Genomic DNA, 9,076 nt, shown 5'->3' with positions numbered 1-9,076 from the left:
TAAGGACTTGAACGACGATAAAGAGGGCTTAGTAACGACCGACGGCTTATCCGAATTAGACTTTAAGGGGTTTAATAATAAGGAGCAGCCCGAAGGCATTATAGTACGAGTACGAATAGCGTACGATGCCGACATAGACGCCTAAGAGTTAGTTTAGGCCCTTGAATCTAGCGCGAGGACATTCCCGGGCTTCTCGCTATCCGAGTGCGAGCTCTAGGAAGGTGTCGTCTACTTCCGTAAGAAGCTTTACGTACCGTAGCCCGAAGGCTCTAATATCCGAGCTGAGATTCTTCAAATCATCTACGACTCCGCCTCTAGGGGTCACCTAGGCGTAGCTAAGACCTATAAGCTCCTCGCTAGGTATTACTAGTAGCCGTATTCCTAGAAGGACGTCCGCCGCTACGTACTAAACTACGCTACTTACCGAAGAGCTAAAGCTAACCGCTACCGTCCCTACGGTCTCTTACACCCTCTCCCGGCTCCTAATCGTCCGTAGAAGTACATTACTATAGACTTTATTACCGATCTTCCTTACGGTAAGACCTTTAGCGGCGTAAAAGTAAAGGCCCTTCTAGTAATCGTGGACCGTTACTCTAAGGACCGGTATATAATCCCGTACTAGAGTATGACCGTAAAGGAGACTACTCGCTTGTTCTACGAATTCGTCTGGCGCTTTTAAGGCCTCCCGGATAGCATCACCTCTAACAGAGGCACCTAGTTTATCTCGTACTTCTAGAAGCGTCTATGTGCTATCCTAGGCATTAAGCATAACCTCTCGACTAGTTTTTAGCTATAGACCGACGGCTAGACCGAAATTACGAACGCTATCCTCGAGTAGGTCCTTCGTTACTTTGTCGACTACTACTAGAAGGATTGGCCTTAGTATATCCCTACGGTAGAGTTCGCTACTCGTAACTAGGACTCGGAGACTACTAGCTACTCTCCCTTCTATACTACGAGAGGTTACTACCCTCGTATAGGTATAGAACTAGAAGAACCTCTCCCGCCTACCGAAGACGTAAACGAGTAAGTAGTAGACGAGTTCGCTACTATACTCTTATAGATCTATAAAGAAGTTCACGACGAGATAGTATACGCATAAGCAATCTACGAGGATCAAGCTAATCGTCGTCGCTAGCTAGCTCCCGACTACTAAGTAAGCGATATAGTCTACCTTAACTCTAAGAACATTAAGACGGACCGCCCCTCTAAGAAGCTGAACTGGAAGAACCTAGGTCCTTTTGAGATCACCGAGCGTATTAGTTTATACGCCTACCGTCTAGCTCTTCCTACGAACATAAAGATCTACGACGTCTTCTATCCCGTACGCCTTCGGCCGTCGGCTAAGGACCTATTCCCGAACTAAAACTAAGACATACTAGGTCCTCCCGATAAAGTAGAAGTCGACGAGCCTATTAACCTACCTTCTAACGACTATGCCGTCCGTAAGATCCGGGGAATCCGCGTAGAGCCTAACGACGTTAAAGGACTACCGCCGATTAAGTATAAAGTCGAATAGCAAGGTTGCCCTAATTAGGATACCTTATAGGAACCTATCTAACATATCATCTTTAATCGTTAAGCAATCGAAGAATACTACGCCCGCGTAGACGGCCTAGAAGTTAATATCGGCAGGCTCTTCGAATCTAAGCTCTTCGACGGGGCTTACGAATAGTATATCGACTATAATATTAGGCCTAGGCCTAGTACTGAAGCTGAACATCCTCGATATATAGAACTACTACGGCTTCGTAGGAACTTAGCTTTGTTCGGGGGGGCTACTATTATAGTCTCCCTATAGAGTGTATAGAAGGTAGGGACAGAAGAGCCTTAGAGTACTTAGAAGTCGTTAAGAAGTGATAGTCTAGCTTAGTATATAAGCGCCAAGAATTATATACCCCGTAATATTCACTACGGGACCTAGCCCTCCAAATTTACCCCTCTACTAAACCTTGACAGATTTACTTCGGCTCGTGACTATATGACTCACGGTACTCCCTCGAGTACCCGCGACTGCGCTAGACCCTAGAAGAAGCACGTAGAAGACTCGGAACGTAGGGCAGGTTAGAATAAGGTTTTGAGCAAAGCTACTAAGCGCGGCTTCGTACGGGTTAGCCCTGTTAATGCGGGGACACGTACTCGCGAGGGTCGCGTATAAATATCTGGCCTTCCCTAGGCCTCTCTTGCTTTCTTCGTCTTTTGTTTTGTGTAGCAATCATACTATACCCTTTTGTATCTACACTTCGTACCTATATTCTCGCTTTTACCCTTATATCTTATAGGCCAGGCTCTCGCCCTAACAATTACGGGCTTATATAGGGTGTTTTAAAACCAGGTTATGTATTATATATATCTATCTAGAATAGACAAGTATTGCTCTTAAAGAGGCTATAGGTGTTAGGGCGAGAGCCTAGCCTATAAGATATAAGGGTGAAAGCGAGAATATAGGTACGAAGTGTAGATACAAAAGGGTATAGTATAATTGCTACACAAAATAAAAGACGAAGAAAGCAAGAGAGGCCTAGGGAAGGCCAGATATTTATACGCGACCCTCGCGATTACGTGTCCCCGCATTAATAGGGCTAACCCGTACGAAGCCGCGCTTAGTAGCTTTGCTCAAAACCTTATTCTAAGCTGCCCTACGTTCCGAGTCTTCCACGTGCTTCTTCTAGGGTCTAGCGTAGTCGCGGGTACTCGCGGGAGTGCCGTGAGTCACATAGTCACGAGCCGAAGTGAACCTGTCAAGGTTTAGTAGAGGGGTAAATTTGAAGGGCTAGGTCCCGTAGTAAATGTTACGGGGTATATAATTCTTGGCGCTTATATACTAAGCTAGACTGTTACTTCTTAACGACTTCTGAGCACTCTAAGGCTCTTCTGTCCCTACCTTCTATACACTCTATAGGGAGACTATAACAGTAGCCCCCCCGAACAAAGCTAAGTTCCTACGAAGCCGTAGTAGTTCTATATATCGAGGATGTTCAGCTTCAGTACTAGGCCTAGGCCTAATGTTATAGTCGATATACTATTCGTAAGCCCCGTCGAAGAGCTTAGATTCGAAGAGCCTGCCGATGTTAACTTCTAGGCCGTCTACGCGGGCGTAGTATTCTTCGATTGCTTAACGATTAAAGATGATATGTTAGATAGGTTCCTATAAGGTATCCTAATTAGGGCAACCTTGCTATTCGACTTTATACTTGATCGGCGGTAGTCCTTTAACGTCGTTAGGCTCTACGCGGATTCCCCGGATCTTGCGGACGGCATAGTCGTTAGAAGGTAGGTTAATAGGCTCGTCGACTTCTACTTTATCGGGAGGACCTAGTATGTTTTAGTTTTGGTTCGGGAATAGGTCCTTAGCCGACGGCCGAAGGCGTACGGGATAGAAGACGTCGTAGATCTTTATGTTCGTAGGAAGAGCTAGACGGTAGGCGTATGAACTAATACGCTCGGTGATCTCAAAAGGACCTAGGTTCTTCCAGTTCAGCTTCTTAGAGGGGCGGTCCGTCTTAATGTTCTTAGAGTTAAGGTAGACTATATCGCCTACTTAGTAGTCGGGAGCTAGCTAGCGACGACGATTAGCTTGATCCTCGTAGATTGCTTGTGCGTATACTATCTCGTCGTGAACTTCTTTATAGATCTATAAGAGTATAGTAGCGAACTCGTCTACTACTTACTCGTTTACGTCTTCGGTAGGCGGGAGAGGTTCTTCTAGTTCTATACCTATACGAGGGTAGTAACCTCTCGTAGTATAGAAGGGAGAGTAGCTAGTAGTCTCCGAGTCCTAGTTACGAGTAGCGAACTCCACCGTAGGGATATACTAAGGCCAATCCTTCTAGTAGTAGTCGACAAAGTAACGAAGGACCTACTCGAGGATAGCGTTCGTAATTTCGGTCTGGCCGTCGGTCTATAGCTAAAAACTAGTCGAGAGGTTATACTTAATGCCTAGGATAGTATATAGACGCTTCCAGAAGTACGAGATGAACTAGGTGCCTCTATTAGAGGTGATACTATCCGGGAGGCCTTAAAAGCGCTAGACGAATTCGTAGAACAAGCGAGTAGTCTCCTTTACGGTTATACTCTAGTACGGGATTATGTACCGGTCCTTAGAGTAACGGTCCACGATCACTAGAAGGGCCTTTGCTTTTACGCCGCTAAAGGTCTTACCGTAAGGAAGATCGGTGATAAAGTCTATAGTAATGTGCTTCTACGGACGATTAGGAGCCGGGAGAGGGTATAAGAGACCGTAGGGACGGTAGCGGTTAGCTTTAGCTCTTCGGCAAGTAGCGTAGTTTAGTACGTAGCGGCGGACGTCCTTCTAGGAATACGGCCACTAGTAACACCTAGCGAGGAGCTTATAGGTCTTAGCTACGCCTAGGTGACCCCTAGAGGCGGAGTCGTAGATGATTTGAAGAATCTCAGCTCGGATATTAGAGCCTTCGGGCTACGGTACGTAAAGCTTCTTACGGAAGTAGACGACACCTTCCTAGAGCTCGTACTCGGATAGCGAGAAGCCCGGGAATGTCCTCGCGCTAGATTTAAGGGCCTGAACTAACTCTTAGGCGTCTATATCGGTATCGTACGCTGTTCGTACTCGTACTATAATGCCTTCGGGCTACTCCTTATTATTAAACCCCTTAAAGTCTAATTTGGATAAGCCGTCGGTCGTTACTAAGCCCTCTTCATCGTCGTTCAAGTCCTTAGCGTCCGAGGCGTATTTGTTAGGCTCGGATTCATCGTCACTCTCGTCAAGGTAGGTAGGAGCGAGTACGAGAGTAGTAAAGGAAGCGGCGAGCGTAGGCTAGCCGTTCGATAGGTACTCTCGAAGCTCGGAAGAGAGGTTATGCTCTTTAATGACTTGTTACTCTACGATTTGCCGGCCCCCTCTTCGATCAACTAGAGAGTTACTAGGGCGGCGGGTAAGGGCGTCGGCTATCGAGTTGGCCTTACCGGGCGTATACGAGATTACGAAGTTAAACCGGGAGAGGAACTCGCTCTAGCGGGCCTAGCGACGATTAAGTAGCTTACTCTTTATAAAGTAGACGAGGTTCTTATAGTCGGAGCTTACTTAGACGGGCATAGCAGAGCCTTCGAGCTCGGGGCGCTACTCTTCGAAAGCTTTGACGATAGCGAGAAGCTCCTTGTCGTAGATCTCGTAGTTATACTCCGTAGCGGTCATCTTCTTAGAGAGGAAGGCGATAGGTAACTAGGGGGATTTAGGCGAGCGGCGTTATAGCAGGACACCGCCCACTACGCCGTCGGATACGTCGGTCTCTATACGGGTCTCTAGTTCGAAATCGAAGTGCTATAGAAGCGGGTTCTTAATAAACTTCGCTTTAAGTAAGTCAAAAGCCTCCTAGTATTCGTCGGTCTAGGCGAACTTCTTACCCTTACGCGTGAGCTTCGTTAAAGGGCGTACTACGCCCGAAAATGCGTAGATAAAGCGGCGATAGAAGTTGGTAAAGCCTAGGAAACCCTAGACCTCTTTAACGTTCGTAGGAGCATCCTATTCGACGATAGCGTCGATCTTCTCTTAGTCCATCTTAATGCCGTCTACGGTAATGATCAAACTAAGGAACTTGACTTCGGTCTTCTTAAACTCGTACTTGTCGATATTGAGCTACAAGCCGGCGTCTACGAGCTTCTAAAGGACCTTATAGACGTGCTCGCGGTGCTCCTCCTTAGTCTTACTATAGACTAGGATGTCGTCGATATAGGCAGTGTAGAACTGATCGAGGAACTCCTAAAGGATGTCGTTAATAAAGTTCTAGAAGGTACTAGGCCCGTTATAAACGCCGAAGGGCATAACGAGCGACTCGAATAGCCCGTAGCGAGTACGGAAGGCTATAAGATACTCGTGTCCTTCTACTATACGTAACTTGTTAAACGTAGCGATGACATCGAGCTTAGTGAAGTACTTGGCCTTAGAGAGGCGCTCGAGCGTCTCCTAAATCAACGGTATTGGGTAGCGGTTCTTCTTTATAATAGCGTTTAAGCCTCGGTAGTCTACGTAGAAGCGTAGACTACCGCCGGGCTTCTTAACGAACATAACGGGACTACTAGCGCTAGAACGGCTCGCTCGAATAAACCCCTTCTTTAGGTTCTCTTCGAGGTATCTCTTAAGGACGATAAGCTCTTCTCGGGACATAGAATATAACGGTCCGAACGGTATCTCTACACCTTCTTCTAGCTCAATCTTATAGTCGTAAGGGCGATAAGGAGGCAGCTCGTCTACGGCTTTAGTATCGAATACGTAGAGGATGTAGTATGCCTAAGGAGGGACCTTCGTAGTAGGGTCGGTAGGTATACGCTTCTTGTCGAGCTTCTCGAGGGCGATGTCGATATCGCGGAGAGAGGCGGCGAAGACTTAAGCTTTAGGCTACTTAGTAGTAGTAGTAAAGGCAGCGGCGTTTACCTAGAAGATCTTAGTATACTTAGGACCGCGCTAAGGGGGCGGAGAAGGCGGAGGTGCCGGAGGAACTTCTAGAGGGAAGCTAATAGTAAGGGAAGTCTAGTCGATAATAGGTCGGTGTCGTCTAAACTAGGGGAGGCCGAGGATAAACTTCTAATACGGTAGGGACGTAAGGAAGCTAGTGATCGACATACGCTTACCTCCGAGGGTGATTAACGTATATATAACATAAGTAATCTTACTAGTAGTAGTCTCCGTGCCGTTAAAGAGTTCAAGGGTGCGAGGGTACTTCAGTTCCTAGGGTTCGAGGTTAAGAGAGGTCGCGAGTTTATAGTCTATAAAAGACTCGCCTAGTACGCTAGTGTCTATAAGAGTAAGATTGGAAGAAGAGAGTTTCTTTAAGCCGATATTTACATTCGTGACGAACGGTTTATAAGCGTAGTCCTTGCCCGTCTCGTCGTATAGGTCTAGCTATACTATATTGATCCTCAACTTCTTTCCTCTCTTCACTTTCGGTAAACGTTGTTCTTAGTCTTCATCGCGTCGATAAGGAAGACCTAGGCTTTTTCCTACTTAGCGGGAGCAGTAGGAGTAGGCTCGATAGCGCCGATAGCGCCGCGAACCGGGTTACGGGCGTTACGGGTAGCGAGCTACGGACAGTTAGCTACGATATAGCCTAGACCGCCGTAGTAGGTATAGAGTCCGGCCTAGCGACGGCGAAGCTTCTCTTCGGGAGTGAGCTTACCGTTGACGAGGCCCTAGACTCGAGGGACGGCGGCACTAGCGCTAAGATCTATAGCGTCACCTATAGAGACGGGAGGGAGAGCCGTAGGAGCGGCGGCGCCTAGTAGAGCAGCGAAGTGGCTTCCGGGACTACGAGGCTAACGACCTTAAGAACGGGAAGCGAGGAGAGAGGCGGTGTGTTTTATAGAGTCGAGGCGCTAGTAGGTCTCGACGAGCTCACGGAAGCTTATAGTACCGACGTCCTTATCCTCGAGGGCTCGAAGAAGCTCTACTAACAAACCACGGCGGAGAGTGCTCTTCTTAGTCTCTTCGTTATAGCCGGTGAACCCGATATCGCGGTTAAAGGCCGCGAGATACTCGGCGAAGCTCTTGTTCTTCTAGAGGAGGTTATAGATAGCGTTCTAGGCGGTGGCTCTACGGTCTAGATCACTAAAGGCAGCACGGAGGTCCTATATCAAGGTAAGGACGTGCGGGTAGCCGATAGTCTACGTGGCGTTGTCGATATAGTGTTATACCTAAGCCGCGGCGTCTCCCCGAAGGAGGGAGAAGACGTACGTAACTTTGTCCTTCTCTTACGGAAAGTGGTCGGCATTAGCTAACAGCTTGATAGTAAGCTGTGTCTTAAATGCCTTAAACTTACTCTTGTTACCGTCGAACTCGTCTAGGTCGTTGACCTTCTTAGAGAAGTACTAGCGGCGGTTGTTATCGGCGTACGGGGCGAGGTTCTAGAAGGTGTTTATAATACCTTAAAGGTATGTTGCTTAGTTGTTTACTTGCTCGACCTACTAGGCGGTCTCGCGGAAAGAGGAGACGGTGCGGTTAATAAGAGCGTAGGCGGTGTCGGGGTTAGCGTTTGCCTAGGTACCGAAGGTAGCGGCGTTCGAGAAGGGGATGTTAGTCTACTCACTAAAGTGGAATAGAGTGCCTTGGTTGTCGAGGTTGACACTTCTATCGGTAGCGTGGTTACCTATAAGGATGACTCGAGTAGTTGACGGTTTGTTAGTCTTTTATAATGTTAGGGCGAGAGCCTAGCCTATAAGATATAAGGGTAAAAGCGAGAATATAGGTACGAAGTGCAGATACAAAAGGGTATAGTATGATTGCTACACAAAACAAAAGACGAAGAAAGTAAGAGAGGCCTAGGGAAGGCTAGATATTTATACGCGACCCTCGCGAGTACGTGTTCCCGTATTAATAGGGCTAACCCGTACGAAGCCGCGCTTAGTAGCTTTGCTCAAAACCTTATTCCAACCTGCCCTACGTTCCGAGTCTTCCACGTACTTCTTCTAGGGTCTAGCGTAGTCGCGGGTGCTCGCGGGAGTACCGTAAGTCACATAGTCACGAGCCGAAGTGAATCTGTCAAGGTTTGGTAGAGGGGTGAATTTGGAGGGCTAGGTCCCGTAGTGAATGTTACGGGGTATATAATTCTTAGCGCTCATATACTAAGCTAGACTGTCACTTCTTAACGACTTCTGAGCACTCTAAGGCTCTTCTGTCCCCACCTTCTATACACTCTATAGGGAGACTATGACAATAGGTATGTCCTAGTATATAATAGGGCGATAACATGCCCTACTTTAGAAGTCTCGAGGGAGTCGAGCGCCGGTAGGTTAGGTAGTAGCGTACGTATCTAGCTATATCGCTAGCTATATTCGGTTAAAAGAGGCTCTGTCGTTATAGTAGGCTTGACGTCCTAGCCGTACCTTAGTAGCCGGCTACCTTCTTATTATAGTATCTACTAATTATATATATCCTAAGTTTTTAGAAAGTATGTATATAAAGCGCTTTATTAACGTAGAGTCTATCTAAAATAATCTTATAGTTACTAGTAGCGATCTTCTATTATTATAACTAGGCATTAGTATATCCTTACTATAGGTCTAATTTAAGACGTACTATCTTAGCCTTTATCGACTTACTATCGTA

Source organism: Fulvia fulva, chromosome 3 (assembly GCF_020509005.1).
Source record: "Fulvia fulva chromosome 3, complete sequence".
Classification (NCBI taxonomy): Eukaryota; Fungi; Ascomycota; class Dothideomycetes; order Mycosphaerellales; family Mycosphaerellaceae; genus Fulvia; species Fulvia fulva.
Note: the sequence above shows the minus strand (reverse complement) of the source record.